The sequence below is a fragment of the Oryzias latipes genome, chromosome 13 (genome assembly GCF_053564925.1).
Source record: "Oryzias latipes strain Hd-rR chromosome 13, Olatipes_Hd-rR_3.1".
Lineage (NCBI taxonomy): Eukaryota > Metazoa > Chordata > Actinopteri > Beloniformes > Adrianichthyidae > Oryzias > Oryzias latipes.
This window is the reverse complement of record NC_136249.1, coordinates 35114517-35133711: the sequence shown is the minus strand read 5'-3', so window position 1 is coordinate 35133711 and position 19195 is coordinate 35114517. Positions and strand designations below refer to the sequence as shown.

Here is a 19195-nt window from a genome sequence, read left to right as displayed (position 1 = left end):
TGAGTGTGAATGTGTGTGTGTGTGTGTTTGTGTGTGTGTGTGTTGGACAGATGCTACTGTTACAATCAGGAGCCTCAGATCCACGAGGAGTATATTTATACAAACCCCCTATAACTATAACAATTAAATGTTTTCCTAAAGGGCGGGGCCTGTCACCAAGTATTACAAACATGTTAGCACACATACATGTCAACACGTACACAATACACTCTTGTACACATGCATATGTCCATGCATACATACAAATAAACACAAACATTTATTATTCCTGCATCGTGTCGTGTTTTGCACTTGCTGAAGTGGACTTTGGTTGATTGACTGAATGAGAGTCAGGTGTGTGGCATCCAGGAAGTTCACGCTGGGGGTGCTAGGAGATGAAGTGCTTGCAGTTTTCTGGAGACTGTTCCAGTCGGTGACCAGAGGGGGAGACAGAGTTCTGACTTCTGACAAAGAGTTTTGAGTTCAGATGCCTGAAACCTGCATTGACATAGACCAGGGGTCTCCAAATCCATGTCTCGAGGGGCGGTGTCCTGTTTCTTTTCCAGAAATCCTGCCTTATTTGATGCTGGTTACCTGGATCAGGTGTGTTTAGCCAATAAGGAGCTTCAATGGCAGGTTGGTTGGAAAACATGTAGGACACCGGCCCTCCAGACCTGGATATGGGGACCCCTGACATAGACTATCTACTAGATGAGGACACTGAAACGTGTGTTTCTGATGGTAATATGAACACAGCTTTAGAGCATCTGTGACTAAGGCTTCATGAGATTCTCACCTTCATTCAGTGATAGCTGTAGATTTCAGTGTGGACACGTGACATGTTGTAGAAAGATGACTAATCTTCTTCACGCTCCCTCTCTGGTTTCTCCACAGGACTGTGGGGAACAGGTCAATGAGACAAATCCACAACAACACAATCTGCTGTGGGTTGTGCTGAAGTCCCACTGCTTCATGGCATTACTGTGTCTGTGCTCAGTAGGTCCAGAAGAATTCAGGTTGGTAGGAACAGACAGTCGCTGTGCTGGTGGACTGCAGAGGAGGATCCAGGGATCTGAGTGGAGTGAAGTATGGGAAAGAAACATGAAGAATCTAGCCAATGTTTGCAGAAGACTGGATTGTGGATCTTTGGTGATAGTCAGAGAAACAAGAGACAGTATGAAAATAACTTGTTCAGGTGAGTTTATTAGTGTGTCTCTCTGTGACTTTAAGGGAGAAGAAAAAAATGTAAAGAAACAATAAAACACTGAAACACTTCAGTCAATAGAATGAAAGTTCCCACAGACCCCACATGATAGAGACCATCATCTGATCAATGTCTGATCTGCTCTTCATCTCTTTCCAGACTCTGTCAGGCTGGAGAACGGATCCAGTCAGTGTTCAGGCAGGCTGGAGGTGAAGTCCAGCAACTCGTGGTCCTCCGTGTGTGAAGATGACTTTGACCTGCTGGATGCAGAGGTGGTCTGTAGGGAGCTGGACTGTGGGGCTCCTTCAGTCCTCCAGGGGGCGCTCTATGGAGAAGCAGAAGCTCCCATATTGAGCAGAGAGTTTCTCTGTGAAGGTCATGAGTCTGTTCTTCTGGACTGTGGAAGCTCATGGAGGAAAACAAAAGCCTGTCCACCTGACAAAGCTGTTGGACTCACCTGCTCAGGTACAGCTGCCAGTTAGTGAATGTAGGCGTGTTTCTGTAACATGTTCAATCTCACTGGGAGCTGATGGATCAATAAGCACAGACGGAACTTTTAGTGACATTTACGCCACTATAGAAATGTCTAGAACACCTGTGCAGGTACATCAATCAGTGAAAGTTTGATTGAAAGTCATCTCAAGCTCTGTTTGCACCGGGCATGTGACCCATATTCACTCACTGGTCATTACCAAATCCAAGTCTCTGATTGGTCAAACTTTCAGCTGGTTTCAACATGAGTTCAAAGGTTGCGCGTTTTGTCCTTGGAGCCTAAAAATGGTCATAGAAACTTGCATAGCTAAGCGTGAATGTGAGAGTTTTGAACCAGAAGCCCTAAATGCACGTTTACATTGACTTTTCATTGGAAGTGGCTGCTTAAACTCGTTACTGAGGCCGATGTGAACGGAGCTTTAGGGAAGTGGACGGGTGGAGTGTTACGCCCCTTTTCTGGTGTAAAGGTACCTAGAGGGGAATAACATAAAAGTCACAGTTTTCGCACATTTCAAATTTATAACAAAACACAAAATGATCGTCTCCGTAAATATTAAACAGGACCTGGAAAAATTGAACACCCTAACTCTGAATTCTATGGCGCTGGGGAGTCTACCACTGACCTCAGCACATCAATAGTTAAGGGGACGATACCAGGGGGTGTGGCTATTCTGTGGAGGAAACAGCTTGATCCACTGATTAAAGTGATCAGACTTTGTGAAGACTGGTGTATTGCAATACACTTCACTCACATCAACAAAGAATTCATCCTTATGAATATTTACACACCATATGAATGTGCTCAGGTCAGGTCAGGCTTTTAAGTCTGCTACGAGTAAAATGTAACCTCGTACTACCTGCCTCATAGTCCTGCACCCCTGAGAAATCAAGGGTGCAGGCAACTCACCAATCCGCACTGAACCAGCGTGGTGAGTCATGGTTCACACCCACAACATGAATACACTCAACACACAACGGCCCTCAGTCCCCGGCAGCCGAAAGGCAGAGGGTGCTAAGAATCCCCGGGTTTCCAGAGTGCAATTAAATGTTTGCACCTACAACGTGAGGACATTGAAAAATCCAGTGAAGGAGGAGGAGCTAGAGCAAGAGCTGACAGGTTTCAAGTGGGACATTATTGGACTGTCAGAAACACGGAAGAAAGGAGAGCAACTGAAACAGTTGCAAAGTGGGCATGTGCTGTACACAAAAGGAGAGAACGAATCTGTTGGAGGAGTTGGTTTTTTGGTCAACAAAAACATCAAGGACAGAGTTATGGAGAGTATGAAGGTGAGGGCAGCAGAGTGACGTCGCTTACACTGAAAGTAAACAGCAAATACCAACTACAAGTGATACAAGTATATGCGCCACCATCGAGTCACAGTGATGAAGAAGTTGAAGAGCTTTATGAGGAGATTGGAAAATCTATGGAGAAGAATAAAAGCCAATACAAGATTGTAATGGGTTACTTCAATGCAAAGGTTGGACAACATCATCAAAGCGACAGTTGGAAAGTTTGGTCTTGGAGAAAGGAACGAAAGGGGAACCAGACTGGTGCAATTTGCAAAATCAAAAGGTTTGAAGATCGGAAATACCTTCTATAGGAAGAGGAAGATCAGAAAATGGACCTGGATAAGTCCAAATGGCGAAACCAGGAACGAGATCGATTATATTTTGGCAAACAAAAACATGATTCAGAACGTCAATGTCATCAAAAGGGTAAACATCGGTAGTGATCACAGAATGGTCAGAAGTAAGATCAAAATGAATACAAGACTGGAAAGAATGAAAATGATGAGACCAAAAGGAGTGAAAGTAAACATCAACACCCTGAAACAAAAAGAAAATGAATTTCAACTGAAGTTGCAAAATCGCTTTGAAGCCTTGCAAGAAGAGGAAAGTTTGGAGGAAATGGCACTTAACATCACAAAGACCATTAAGGACTGTGCTATGGAAACAGCAGGAAAAGAGGAAAGACGGCGAGAGGAGAAGCTCAAGCATGAAACTAAGGAACTGCTGAAAGAAAGGAGAGCAATGGCAAAGAAAGAGCAGAATGACCAAGAGAGAAGAGAGTACAACAAATTGTGTCAAACCATCAGGAAAAGACTGAGAGAAGATCTTAGAGAGCACAACACCAGGCGAGTGAAAGAGGCAATTGAGAGTGGGAAAGGATTGAAGAGAGCAAAAGAAAAAGAAGGCTACAAGGTTCTTATATCAGCTTTGAAAGAGAAAGATGGAACCGTCATCACCAACAGAGAGAATTCTTGAGAGGTGCGCAGAATTCTATGAAACGCTATACAAAGATGCAGCCCAGAACATCAGAAAAGAAGAAGCAGAGGATGTACCATCAATCCTTGATAGTGAAATTGAGCATGCCATAAAAGGTATGAAGAATAACAAAGCACCTGGAGAAGATCAGATTGTGATTGAAATGCTCAAAGCCGGAGGTGAAGTTGTGAGATCGAAGCTGAGAACACTCTTCAATAAAGTGATAACTGAAGAAAAGGTACCCAACGAGTGGAAAAATGCCATTATAACACTCATATTTAAGAAGGGAGACAAGAAAGACCTTGCTAATTATAGACCAATCAGCTTACTCTCCCAAGTCTACAAAATCTTTATGAAGATCTTGAAGAATAGGATGAATAACAATCTGAGTGACCACCAGCCGCCAGAACAAACTGCCTACAGAAGAGGTCATTCAACCATCGACCATCTGCAGTCAGTCGTGCAAATACTCGAGAAAACCAATGAGTATAAAATACCCATTTATATGGCGTTTGTAGACTATGAAAAAGCCTTTGATTCTATCCTGCACAAGGCTGTTTTTGAGGCGCTAAAACAACACAGCGTAGAGAAGAAGTACATCAACATCCTGAAAGAGACATATGATGGAGGCACTGCTCAGGTTCGGAACGAATCACTTAGCCGAAAGATTAAGATCATGAAGGGAGTGCGACAAGGAGACACCTTGTCACCAGTGATGTTTACAGCAGCGTTGGAAGAAATATTCAGGAGAATGGAAGCTGAAGCGAGAATTAACATCAATGGAGAGAGGATGAACAACCTGAGATTTGCAGATGATATCATCTTATTTGCAGAAAAGGAAGAGGATCTCAGCAAGTTGCTCAACGATCTGAACAAGGAAGGGAGAAAAGATGGCATGAAAATGAACAAAAAGAAAATGAAAATCATGTGCAATGAAATAGCAAGGAAAAGGAGAAGGAAAGGAATAATTGTGGATGGAGAACAACTGGAGGAGGTGGATGAGTATAAGTATTTGGGAAGACTGCTAACACCAGGAAATGAGATGGCGAAAGAAATAGACGAGAGAGTAACATCTGCTTGGAAGAGATTCGGACAGTACAGCACGTTTCTGAGAGATCAAAAAATGCCCATGTGTCTCAAGAGGAAGATCATGAACACTGTCATACTGCCATCAATGACGTATGGAGCTGAGACATGGTCACTTACCAACTGCCAAAGAGAGAAACTAGCAATCACCCAGAGGAGCATGGAACGATCAATGCTGGGAGTTACGAGGAGAGATAAGGTCAGGAACGAAGACTTAAGATCAAGAACAGGGGTGAAGGATGTCATCGAGAAAGTGATTGAAGCCAAATGCAAGTGGGCAGGACATGTAGCCCGAATGAAGAACCACGAATGGGCTAAGGGGGGGGGGGGGGGGGGGGGGGGGGCTGTAGCTGCGCTGAATGGGCTGCCCATCTGCACCTGGCTCTGGGACGGGGCGGGGCAACCATCTTGGGGCCCAAGGTCGCTTTGGGTGACATCCACCATATCTGTGGGGGGTGGCTTGTTGGCCCTGTCCTGTGGGGGGGCTGTCTGGGGGAGGGGCCCACCATCGGTAACGGACCTTGGAGGTTTGACGGGTTGGGTTCTCCGCTGAGGCAATCAGCGGTTGCCCCGGCTGGTTGGCTGCCTCAGTCCCGTCAAATTCAGACCAGATCTCTCCCAGTGGCTGCGGCTGGGGGCAGGGGCCTGGACTTGCTCTTAGGGGGCAGCGTTTTCTGGCTCCTCTCTCTCTGTGTGGGCCGGGTGGTGCGGGGCCTGGGGAGTTTGCGCTGGGTTGAGGGGACCTGGGCCCTATGCTGAGGGACGGCTGTTGACCACCAGGGGACAGTCTACCAGCTGTCCCTGATTTACCCCCTTCATCATATAATCTCATATTAGGGTGAGGGGGTGGAGGGCTTAGCCTATGATGCACCTTGGGGGACGGAACTACTTGGCAGTAGTCCCCCATCCCATGGTTGCTGTATGGAATATGCCCCCCCTCTCTCGGTTTTATTTGCACTTTAGACATGTAGGGCCCTTGGTAGGGGGGGTGCCTGGACATCACTGTGAGTAATCAGGAGATGTACCCTCAGTGCCCTACCCGCCAATTTTAACTGCATCCCCTTAGTACACACACCCTTTATTCTTCAAAATATACATTCCATCATAAACACGCACACATGCATTTCAAAAGGAAGGTGGGACCTAGGACCATTTGTCCCCTACCCCATCCCTGGTGGGGGGAACTGGGCCCTTGGCAACGGCGGCCGTGTCCCCTGGGTGCTGGCTTCCTGGAACCGGCAGTTCTCTCTCCACGCAGGGAGGGGGATCCCTGAGCTTTCTGGCAAGACCAAGAGCTGGGGATGAAATCCCATGTGAGCCGGGGGGTGTCCGTGTCCCTGTGGCACACACAGACACACGGACACACACACACACACATACACGCACACACACATACATTGTGGCTGCTTAAACGCGTTACTGAGGCCGATGTGAACAGAGCTTTAGGGAAGTGGACGGGTGGAGGGAAGCTCCTTCCACTTTGACAAACCAGCAGTTTTTGCACACACCTTGTGTGCTAGCAATTCAATTTCAATTCAATTTTATTTGTATAGCCCAAAATCACAACAACAGTCATCTCGATGGGCTTCGAAGTAAACATGAACTCAAAAGGATCATGAATACAAAGAATTTAATAGGAAAATACTAAAATGAACTAACAAACTGACTAAGCTATACTGGCATCCCTGCCCTTAGACCCCCCTTCGCGGTAAGGAAAAACTCCTAAAAAAACGGATTCCGGAAAAAACGAAGAAACCTCAGGGGTGCCCACATGAAGGAGGGATCCTCCCCCAGGACGGACAGGCGATTTACCAGAACTCTTAGAGAAGAATTAACTTATCTAACCCTACAACTACATATATAAAGTCCAGCAGACGAGCTTCATCCAGCCGTGGTTGGGGGGACAGTCTGGGACGCGAGTCGAGCCTGAGACAGGAACCACAGCCAGGTGTAGGAGTAGGAGCAAGACAGCATTTGCTACAGATTGAAGGTCAGATCTTGACCTGGTTTTGTTTCTATGTTTCTCAAACAATCTTTGATTTCTTGGGTTCTTTCAGATCCTGCTAATATGAGACTGATGGGATCGAGTCCTTGTTCTGGTGAATTCCAGGTGAAAAGTGGAAGAGAATGGAGAGCTGTTTATGCCCGGCTGTTTCTAAGAAAAGAGACATCAGCATATGTGTGCAAGAAGCTGAAGTGTGGATCCTACGTTTCATCTACAACTAAACAACTTCCAAGAGCAAAGCCAGTTTTCTGGATTAGGTCTACATGCTTTGATAAATTTCCACCAAATATGGAGGAATGTGTGAATTACGATACAATGAGCAGCTACACGATGGAAATCACCTGCTTAGGTAACAAACCTTCTGATGCCGACTGTATGTATGTCTCACTGTCAGTTTGTGATGCGTCATTGAGTCGATCTTAAGTCGTTTTTTTTTAACTTGTCCTGTCCAACAGCTGGGCAGACAGATGAGAACTGAGGGCCTCTTGTGGTGGACATATTTTACTTTAACAAGAGGGGTTATTAATCTTCAGACAAATCCAGAGGTATGTCTGAATAAACCCCTTTTGTAATTCAGGCCAAACTTTATTAATTTCAATCATGTTCCCAGACGGAAAAGGAAAAGAGGGAAGAAGAGAAAGGGATGTTAGAGAGAGAGAGAGGGGGGGGGGGGTGATAGTAGGTGGTCATTACGGTAAGGTTCAAATGTAGTGCAAAAAGGGCGGGGCCTGTCCACACACTCCAATGTTATCAACATACCTGCTAGCTGCAAAAATGTCCACATGTCAACATGTACACAAAACAGATAGTGTTCACACACGCATACTTATGCCTCTAAACCAACTAGTGTGAAATATTTCATTCATTCAATCATGCAAACTATTAGTGCAAAGGTGAGCTAACACCTGTGCTCAGGTGAGTGTTCATGTTCTTCTAAAATGGATGGTGGAATGTGAAAAGAAGGAGGGGGAGTGCCCAGCCACCTCCACACCAAGACCCCCGCCGCAGCAGCAGCGGCAACTGAAACCCCTCAATGCCACACGGCAGCAGACAGGGAACAACCGCCCCCCGGGCGACCAAATCCGCCAACCAGGCCAGGGTCAGCAGGACTGCCGCGAGGCCCCCAGAGCCATAGAGCAGGAAAGCATTGGGGGAAAGAGAGCGCCGCCCCAGCCCAACCAAGAAAGGAGCCCCCCCGCCGCGCCGGAAGCGCCCAACGCGGGGCCCCACCCGAGAAAGGCCCCCATAGCCCCAGACGAGCACCCCATCACCACCCAGGAGTTCTGGGCCCCCCCCGCCCCAACTCCAGGTATGAGCCAGGACCCCCCAAGGGAGACCCGCTCCGCACTTCAGGCAGCCACCAATCCGCCCCACGGTTGGTCCAGGGAGGAGCAAGGCAGGGGCCAGCCGCCCCCGCCCAGGAGGGGAGCACCCCGGGGAAAAAAGGGGGCCCACAAGGGGTGTTGTAAACATGGCCCGACCAGGCTCGGCCACAGTTGGAAATTTGGCGGGGCCCAGCGCTCAGGGGCAAGGACCAGAACCCACCCCCCAGGGACACGGACACCCCCGGCTCAGGTGTAGCGTGAACCCCCCCCGCGCGGAGAGAGCACTGCCGGGCCCAGGAAGCCGGCACCCAGGGGACACGGCCGCTGTTGCCAAGGGCCCCGTATCCCCCACCAGGGAAGGGGTAGGGGACAGATGGTCCTAGGTCCCACCTTCCTTGCAAAATGTGTGTGCGTGTATGTGTGTTTGTGAGGCTGTGTGTGTGCACGTGTGTGTGTTTTATGTTGGAATGTATATTTTGAGGGGGGAGGGGTGTGTGTACTAAGGGGGGTGCAGTTCAAATTGGCAGGTATGGCACTGAGGGGACATCTCCTGATTACTCACAGTGACGTCCCCTCACCCTCCCCACCAAGGGGTCCTAAATGTCTAAGGTGCGGTTAAAATTGGCGGGTAGGGTGCTAAGAGGACATATGCTGCTTGCTGGCAGTGATGTCCAAGCACCCCCCCTACCAAGGGCCCTACATGTCTAAGGTGCAAATAAAACCGAAAGAGGGGGGGCCCACTCAATACGGCAACCATGGGAGGGGGACCACTGCCAAGTAGCTCCCCCCCCAAGGCGCATCGCAGGCTAAACCCCCCCACCCCCTCACCGTAATATGAGGTTATATGAGGAAGGGGGTAGGTTGGGGACAGCTGGTGAACTGTCCCCCGGTGGTCAGACAACCGTCCCCCAGCCCCCCCCAGCATAGGGGCCAGGTCCCCCCAGCCCACAGACCCCATCCCCGGAGGCGCCAACACCCCAGGCCCAGCACCACCCACCCCACACAGGGAGAGAGGAGCCAGAAAGCGCCGCCCCCCCGGAGCAAGTCCAGGCCCCCACCCCCAAGCGCCGGGCCTAGAAGAGCTCTGGTCAGGCCTGGACGGGACCGAGGCAGCCAACCGGCCGGGGCAACCGCCGATTGCCTCAGCGGAGCCTTCGACCCGTCAACCCCCCAAGGTCCTGTACCAATAGTGCCCCCCCCCCCCCCCCCCCCCCAGAACGCTCCCCCACAGGACAGGGCCGACAAGACCCCCTCCCAAGACCCTGCAGCCGAAGCGAATGACACCGAGAGGGACCGGGGGTCCCGAGAGGGTTGTTCGATCCCGTCCCAGAGCCAGGGAAGGGCTGATCCCAGCCCCAGGTGTAGATGGGCAGCCCATCCAGACTGCCGATACCTGTCAGCTGCCTCTGGAGTCCCACAAGCCAGCCAGACCTGGTAGGACTCTTTCTTCAGCTTGACGGCATCCCTTACTTCCGGTGTCCACCACCGGGTTTTGGGGTTACTGCCGCGACAGGCTCCAGAGACCTTGCGACCACAGCTCCAAGCAGCAGCAGAGACAATGGAAGTGGAAAACATGGTCCACTCGGACTCAATGTCCCCAACCTCCCTCGGTACCTGTTTGAAGTTCTCCTGGATGTGGGAGTTAAAGACTTCCCTAACGGAGGGCTCAGCCAGACGTTCCCAGCAGACCCTCACAGTACGTTTGGGTCTTCCAAGCCTCACACCACACAGGAGCTCTCCTACCCCTCCAGCGCCCCCTCCTTAACCTTCACCCAACACGTTGGGGCACTTTCCAGTACCCCTTCGGGAGACACCAAGAAGGCCTGTCACTCCAAGCTGCTGTTCGGCCCGTAAGCCGAAACCACAGTTAGAAACCTGTCCCCACCCAAAGGCGGAGGGACATGACCCTCCCGTCCACCGGGGTGAACTCCAACACTTGGCGGCTAAGCTGGGGGCTCACGAGTAAGCCCACACCAGCCTGCCGCCTCTCACCTCGAGCAACTCCAGAGTGGTAGAGAGTCCAACCTCTAAGGACTGAGTTTCAGAGCCCAGGCTATGTGTGGAGGTGAGCCTGACTATATCTAGACGGTATCTCTCAACCTCTCGCACCAGCTCAGGCTCCTTCCTTCCCAGAGAGGTGACATTCCATGTCCCAAAAGCCAAGTTCCATGACCGGGGTTTGGGCCGCCGAGGCACCTGCCCTCGACTGCCACCCAAACCACAATGCACCGGTCCCTTTTGGGGTCTCCTACGGGTGGTGGGCCCATGGGAGAGTGGTCTCACGACGCTCCTTCGGGCTGTGCCCGACCGGGGCCTGTGGGAAAAGCCTCGGTCACCAGGCGCTCGCCTGCAAGCCCCGACCCTGGGCCTGGCTCCAGAGTGGGGCCAATCCGGGTGACGTAATTGGGTCCTTGTTTTTACTTGTCATCAGGGGGTTCTGAACCGCTCTTTGTCTGGCTCGTTACCCAGGACCTGTCTGCCATGGGTGACCCTACCAGGGGCTTAGGCCCCAGACAGCTTATCTCCTGGGATCACTCGAGCTCTCAAACTCCCCCACCACGCAGTAATAACATATCTTATCACAACTATGCAGATGATACTCAGATCTATGTGTCACTTACAACAGGTGAATATGGGCCAGTGGATTCACTCAGCCACTGCCTCTAACAGAGCAGTGCGTGGATGCAGAACAACTTTCTCCAGCAAAACTCAAACAAGACCGAAGTTATTATTTTTGGCCCACAGAAACAAAGAGAAAGTGTCAGCAGCTACCTTCATTCTCTGTCTCTTAAACCCTCAAATCAAGTCAGAAATCTAGGGGTAATCATGGACTCTGACCTGAACTTTAACAGCCATATCAAGTCAGTAACATCAGCGGCATTTTATCACCTGAAAAACATTGCCAAAATCAAAAACATAGTGTCAAAGCCAGACCTGGAGATACTTATTCATGCATTTGTCTCCAGTAGGTTAGACTACTGTAACGGCCTGCTCACCGGCCTCTCCAAACGAGCTGTAAAACAGCTTCAGTACATCCATAATGCTGCTGCTCGAGTCCTGACCAGAACCAGGAAGTATGATCACATTAGTCCTGTGCTCAGGTCTCTGCACTGGCTCCCTGTACCTCAAAGAATAGACTTCAAAGCAGCTCTGCTTGTGTACAAGTACAAGTCTCTCCATGGCCGCGCACCAAATTACATCTCTGACATGTTAGTGCCATATGAACCATCTCAGACTCTGAGGTCCTCAGGGACTGGCCTCCTGTTGATTCCCAGATTCAGAACTAAACAAGGGGAATCAGCGTTTCAATATTCTGCAGCTAAAATCTGGAACAGCCTCCCTGAAGTCGTAAGACAGGCCTCTTCTGTGTTTGTGTTCAAATCTAGACTTAAAACATTTCTGTTTAGCCGTGTATATGACTGAAAGGTCCTATCTGCACTTTTCTTTCCTTTCCTTCCTTTATTTTTAAATCACTTTTCAATTTTTTTTTTCTTTTCTTTTAAAGTAAATTTTACGTTGATTATTTCTATGATGTATTGTGATTTTAATGCATTTTTCTGTTTTGTGAAGCACCTTGAATTACTTTGTGTACGAATTGTGCTATACAAATAAACTTGCCTTGCCTAAGTCATGGAGTTAGCTTTGGGAGACCAGAGAGACTGAATTCTTTCAAAGCTACTTGAACTTTGGGCTGAAATTTTATTCCAAGCAGATATGATCAAGCAGCAGATTTCTGTGTTGACTTATATTTATATTTTTCTTGTTTTTCCAATTTATTAAATAGTTTTTTTTAGAAATACAAAGAGTTATGAAAATGATAGATACTAATCCTCCCTCTTGCCAAGCTGGGAAGTGTATCATTTTTTTTGTTTATGAGGATGTCTGGGTTGTTCCAGATGGGTGTCATTTTGCACGGATGAATTGATGATTTTGATATTTTGAGAAATTCCCACCAGGCTGTTAAAGTGGTGTTTATATTAATACTTTTGAAACAATCCTGTTTTTTAACTATTTGGCTAATAAATGGAAGATCTGACAGGTTGATCTTTCCACATAACGCCTGTTCCAAGTCTAACCATGAGTTGGTTTCTGGATTATTTTTTTTACCATTTTAAGATTTATTGTAATTAATTTAAAAGAAAGTAATTGTGGAAGTTAGGTAATTCTAATCCTCCACAGCTTTTTGCAGATTTTAAAGTTTTTAGACTAATTCTTGCAGGTTTATTGTTCCATAAAAAGCTTGATATGGATGAGTCTAATGTTTTGAACCATTTTAGTGGCGGTTGTGTGGGAATCATTGAGAAGAGATAATTAACTTTAGGTAAGATTTTCATTTTAACCGTGGCTACCTTGCCCATAAGGGATAGAGGCAGGTTGGTCCAGCGTGTTAGATCGTCCTGTATGTTTTTCAGTAATGGGGTGTGGTCTAGCTGCACCAGTTCTGATAGTTTTTGGGAAAATTGATACCTAGATATTTGATATTTCCTGATTTAACTGGTATTGTGAGTCTTTGTTCCGCATTCCTGTTGAGTGGTAATACAACAGACTTATTCCAATTAATGGAATAGTCTGATATGGAGGAGAATTCATTAATGATTGTTGCTGTTTCATTTACAGAATGTAAATTCATATAAAACAGTAATATGTCATCCGCATAGAGACTAATTTTATGATGGCTGTGATTGGGTTTAATTCCTATAATGCTCTCATTCTGTCTTATTGCTGCAACTAGAGGCTCAATAAATATAGCAAAAAGAGAAGGGGAGAGTGGGCAACCCTGTCTTGTTCCTCTTCCAAGAAAAAACCTGTTGGAAGTCTGTTTATTAGTTCTAACTGATGCATTGGGGTTGTGATATAATATTTTGATCCAATTGATGAATGATTCTCCAAAACCAAACTTATGGAGGGCAGCAATAAGGAACTTCCAATTTACTCTGTCAAAGGCTTTTTCAGCATCCAGCAATAGTACAGTCATTTCCTGGTTTTTAATGGTGGAAAAGTCCATTATATTAACAAGTCTTCGGAGATTGTCATCCGAGTGTCTGCCTTTGATGAATCCAGTTTGGTCGAAGTGAATTATGTGAGGAGTGATTTTTTCTATTCTCTGTGCTAGTGCTTTGCAGATAATTTTTACTTCTGCATTGATTAAAGAAATGGGGCGATAGCTTGAAGGACTAGTGGGATCTTTGTCTGGTTTTAGAAGAAGGATTATGTTGGCTGAGTTCATGTTAGGTGGTAGTGATTGACTTTCATTGATAGATGTGACGGTTTTATAAAATGTTGGTGCCAGTTGTTCCCAGAATTTTTTGCTTTCTTAAGTTGTTTTTTTAGTAACCTGAGATGTTTGAGTCCAGAGAATTGAAATATTCCTCATTGTGAACCGTTCTAAACTTGGTCTTCTCTTCTGGATCCACAGACTCTGTCAGGCTGGAGAACGGATCCAGTCGGTGTTCAGGCAGGCTGGAGGTGAAGTCCAACAACTCGTGGTCCTCCGTGTGTGAAGATGACTTTGACCTGCTGGATGCAGAGGTGGTCTGTAGGGAGCTGGGCTGTGGGGCTCCTTCAGTCCTCCAGGGGGCGCTCTATGGAGAAGCAGAAGCTCCAAAGTGGAACAAAGAGTTTCTCTGTGAAGGTCATGAGTCTTCTCTCCTGGACTGCAACCACCCCAGACTAGAGAGAAGCTCCTCATCAAACAAAGTTGTTGACCTCACCTGTTCAGGTGGAGGAGGAGCCACAGCTTTAAACTGGTATCAGGTGTAATCATTCATCAATAACGTATCTGTGTCTACATGAAGGAATCATCCGCCTGGAGGGAGACGTCAGTCACTGTGCTGGAACACTGGAGATGTTTTACGGTGGAGAATGGGGACCAGTAGCTGCTTCTAACTGGAGCCGGGACTCCGCCTCTGCAGTGTGCGCTCAGCTGGGTTGTGGTTCTGCTCTGTCTACTAGAAGCAAAGACAACTTCCTGAACAGATCAGTGTGGTGGATCCAGCCTCCGTGTGGCCCATCACTGGAAGACTGTAATATTATGCGTTGGGATGATCAAAGCCAATCTACTCTTGAAATAATCTGTTCAGGTAAAACCAAACACCAACCTCATTATTTTACTGATCATGTCCCATTTTGCTGCAACACTCTAATTCTAGAATTTACTGATCCAGATCAGCACCAAGTGTGTCAGGAAAGATGAAAACCAGCCAGGTAAACCTTCAGAAAATAGATTGACTGGGCCTAAGAACTTTATTTTGATAGTGAACAGGAAGTTGTGGGTACAGAAACCAACAAATTCTCCTTTTTTCATTTCGTTTGACAAACACTATGATCACTCCAGACACCCAGGTTTTGTTTGATATAAGAAACGTTTAGTCCCCGTAGATGCACACAGGCCATTGGGAGATTAATAAAACGTTAGGATTATTTTTCCAAGAAAAAGTTCCAATTCCTGAAGAATCAAATGTCCAATATGACTCCGCAGAAATCCTCTGTTTCAGTCTCTGTGGTCGGTTTGATGATCCGTTGGGTTGTCGTCTCGGTGGGTTTGATGGCAATGATCCTCGTCACCTGCTTCTACGCCACGGTACTGAACACACAACCTGCACGGCAAATACAGGACCTGAAGTATTTTATAGTGATGGTGAATTGTTGTCTTTTAGTCTTTTAGCAGACGGAGAACACGAGAGGAACCGAGACGTTCCTGATGGTTCTGGTTCTGGAGGCTGTACAGAGGAGAGGACTGCAGTGTGAAGGAAAGAATGAACAGTCCAGGCTGCAGCTGTAGAACTCTGCATTACATTACCAATAGATTCAATAAACATCAATATTAACATTTGACCCCAAACAATATTAAAGATGAAACTAATGAGTAAAGTCGCTCATTTATAGAAAATGTCATTGTCATTCTTGCTCATGTAATCCTAATTTTCTACAAAGAGAATGAGGTGAGCGTTGGATACAGATGTTGTACAAAAGCTGTGAAGTAAAAAGCGCTTTCATCCACCAGATTCATGCTTTAAAAGTTAGAGCAAATGATTTTGGAATGGTACCTACTTTATTGTTGATTAACTCACTCCAGGTTTAATGGGTCACGTTTATAAATCCTAGAAAGAAAAAGGAGAAAAAGAAAGTAAAACACAAAGATGTAGGAGGAATACATGTGATGTTTTAAACACGCTAGAAGGTATTTAAGTTATAATTAAGCTAAAATGCAAATTACAGGTCAACTGGTTGGAAACTAGCATCACATCTGAATTCCTTCACTAATCACTACTTGGTGCTCCACATCAGACGTTTGCATTCACTGTATATGAGAAATGGACTGAGTGGCCCCTCCCCCTCTGGTGTTGATGCCTCAATAAATCATGTGGTGCCCGTTTTGAACCAGTCCGTTTAACCCTTGTTTTATCTTACATGACCCCCCCCCCCCCCCCCCTTCCATTGAGGTGTTCTCCCTACCATGACAAAGGTGGATAAAGGTGGAAAGATTTCATGTAATCCATGGACAACAGTGAAGATCCCAAATCATTGAAGAAAAATGGTTCAGAGCACTGTCTAGTAGGTCTAGATGACCCAACTCCCAATGCTAAAGTGCCTAGGATAGAACAAGGGTTACAACCTTTGACAGATTGACAGATGTTCTTGAGTCCGCTTTGTGAGAGTGGTTGCCATGGAAACGTTGACTTGGACCAATAACTGTTTAGTGACGTAGTTCGTAGTTCAACTTGGCGTCTGTTTTGTGGAAAATGGAAGCTGAATTGGCTTCATTTCTCTGAAAGCCGTACTAACCTGTTTTCTATGGGTGACATCACACTGGCTCAGTCCAGTTCTCTTTTACAGTCAATGGGCGTTCATCATTGTTTTGGGGTGTCCAGTGTACACAGATGCTCACTGGATTGGCTATATTTCTGGCAAACATTAGGACCAATCAATCATGCCAATCACACCAGTTGTGTCCTGGTCTGGTTCAACAACAACCACCACCGTGCCGTTGACCTGCAGGGTAGAAATTGGACGACTGATGGTGGAAGAAGGAGAGGAGGAAGAATTGTTAGTAGACAGAAGGAAAGGCAGGAGTGAAGGACTTGGAGGAGGAAAAAGATGAGTGACAGCACAGCCGTGGATGGAGAGAGCGTAGCCAGACGGCACAGAATGTTGCTGTGGGGTTGACTCTGGTGGTGAGGATGATGAAGAGGACAGGAACAGTCGAAACAGGAAGACACCGAACTCGATTCACGCTTCAGGGGCGTCTTTTTTCCAAGTTAGGGTTGTCAGCTCGACAAGGCTCACGTTAAGGCCTTCAGTTTTCTTTAAAAAAGCGCCTTAAATATGGATTATTTCTGGTTGTTCTATGATGTTGAAGTGATTCTGAGAGGGACGCCGTTTGGTTGAGTCTTTTTATGAATGCGCCAACGTGACTAATGTGTAGCTGTGTCGGACTGTGTTTATATGTTTTCTTCAAAACCGGCTGGATGGCTCGGTTGGTAAGGTTAGCGGCTACCACACAGGAATCCAGGGTTCAATTCCCGGAGGGGAATAAACAATGGTACTGAGTCAATTACCATATCAATTGAGCAATGAACATCACCCAGTGAGGGTCCTTAGGCAAGGCCCTTAACGCTGCAGCTCACTGCTCCACCGCTCTGGGTCAAATGCGGAGAAGAATTTCCCCATTGTGGGATCAATTAAGTACCAATTATGTTATTATTATTCCTCCTGACATGTTTTTTACATGTTATTACCAACATTAGGAGTTTGCGTGGTCACAGGGAAACCCAATTCTGAATAAAGATGTGAGGTCGGACAGACGTCCTTAGAGCTGCTGGTTGTCTGTTTCCAGATCTCCTGGTGGGAAATCGTTCTGAGCTCTTGGTGTCTGTTTTTCCGGTCTTTAGTTTTCAGAAATAACCTTGACAAGGCCTAACGTCTAAACTTTGTCAAAGTTTGGCACCACATCAAACATTCAGGAGCTCAGCTTTGGCCCATGACGTGTTGATGATGTCATCAGTGCGCTGACACCTTAAATGTCAGTTCAGGCTCAAAGCTGAGCAGCATTAAAACAAAGATTATTGATCTGAGATTCAAAGCAAACACCTGATCACAGACGTTGACAGTCCTTCCTGTCTGTTGGGGATTTAAACGTTGACTCCTTGACTTCCTGCTGGAGGCGATTCGATCAGTTCATCAGATAATTCCAAGCTTGTTACTCAGAAAATTCAGTCTGCTTCTCAGGCTCCAATGTCAAACATTCAATCCTGAAACAGTCATCAATTTATTTACAGTCTTAATCTGAAAACAGTATTTATGACAATCCTACCGGGAAGAAAAGTGTATTTTCACCTTATGTTTGTTTTCATAAAATCTAACAGCTAGAAAATAAATGTGTGTTTCCCTTCTGAACAGATTAATTTAATCTGCTTCGTAAGGTTATAAATCATTTTGCAGAGGAGGAAGCTGTAGATTAAATGATAAATATAATATTTTTATGTCAAAATAAAGTTTATTTACAGTTCCTGGGTGATCCTTTATGTTTTTCTTTTCATTTTCTTGCATTTCAGTTCAAGTGATAACACATTTCTGTATTTCTGTATATTTCTAAAGTCAATAAAGTTTTGGATGGACTCTCTCAGAATTGTGTGGAATCTGTGCCTTTCTGAAAGACATTTACTTGCTCATGAGTTCCTCGTCAGCAGAGATCTTCATGGATCCAGGATTCCTGTAAAGGAGACGCCGTCTGAGCCTCTGGGGGGCTTCAGCCTCCCCCTGAAACTGCAGATGTTCCTCTGGTTCCAACACAAAGGAACCTCCAAACAGCTTTTTCCAGCTGCTTGGATGTGAACAGAAAGCAAACTGAAAACACGCTAGTTTACCTGCAAAAGGGTTAGCTGTGGCTGCTGATGGTGCAAAAACCACACCAAACCAAATGGACCACATGAGAAACCACCTCAATAGCCAGCTGGAAGAGGTTTTTACCATTTATGGTCAAGTTCTTCAGTCTTTGTGCTTGTGCAGTTTCCAGAGTCAAACAGACCATCAGATTCAGCATCAAATGCAGAGCTTCACATGTGCCACCGGAGCTCCTCAAGGCTCCGTTCTTGGCACACGAGAGAATAAATCCACCATGGACGTAGAAACACGCATTGCTTCAAGATTTTCTAGTATCGCCCAGAGAAAGAAGGGTTCCATCAAGATACTGGAGAATATATTATTTGTTGGAGAAAATGAAGAGAAATGAATTGAGAACAAACTCATGACTAAAGTGCCGCAGGAGTTCACTGTTTGACAGTTTCTCTTTTATTACTGATGCTCTGAGACAAGACTGACAGTGAGCTGTTTATGTTGTTTTTCTTCTCAGTAGAAGGCCCAACTTCTCTTTAAGTGCTAAGAGCTAAGTGCTGTTAGTTTTTTTGTTTTGTTCTCTGTCTTCTGTTTTGCAGGTTAGGATTCAGATGAATAAACATTCTGGAAAATTCTTGACTTTATAACGAGGTCTGCTGATTTTAGCAAACATCAGAAACAGATGAAGCTCAAATGTTGCATTTATGTTTCAGTAACATTCAAATCAAATCAACCTCCTTCTGGAAAACCTGCTCTCCTTTAAAGAGAACATGACATCAATGATTTAAAAAACATGGTGTAAAGTGGAATTTGGAAGCAAAGACAGCAGAGTTTTTGTGGCAAAGAGGCACCATGAGATGAAGGAGCATTCAAACGGTGGAAGTGGAGGTCGTGTCAAACGCAGCTGGAAGCTTCAGTTTAGATCTGATCAAAGATGCAACCAAAAGATAAGATTGGAAAGAACTAAAGTTCAACAAATCTAACCAGCTGCAGAAATGAAAGGAA

At 46.2% G+C, this 19195-nt stretch overlaps 2 long non-coding RNA genes across 2 annotated transcripts in view; one reads left to right on the top strand and one right to left on the bottom strand.

Annotated features, from left to right (window-relative positions):
* LOC144981599 (uncharacterized) overlaps positions 1–19195 on the bottom strand; it is a 383701-nt gene that overhangs the window by 212444 nt on the left and 152062 nt on the right. The window lies entirely within an intron of this gene.
* On the top strand, positions 1400–15211 carry LOC111948483 (uncharacterized). Its single transcript, XR_013647201.1, has 4 exons — positions 1400–1648; positions 14152–14436; positions 14851–14936; positions 15013–15211. It is a non-coding gene; the product is annotated as an uncharacterized LOC111948483 (long non-coding RNA).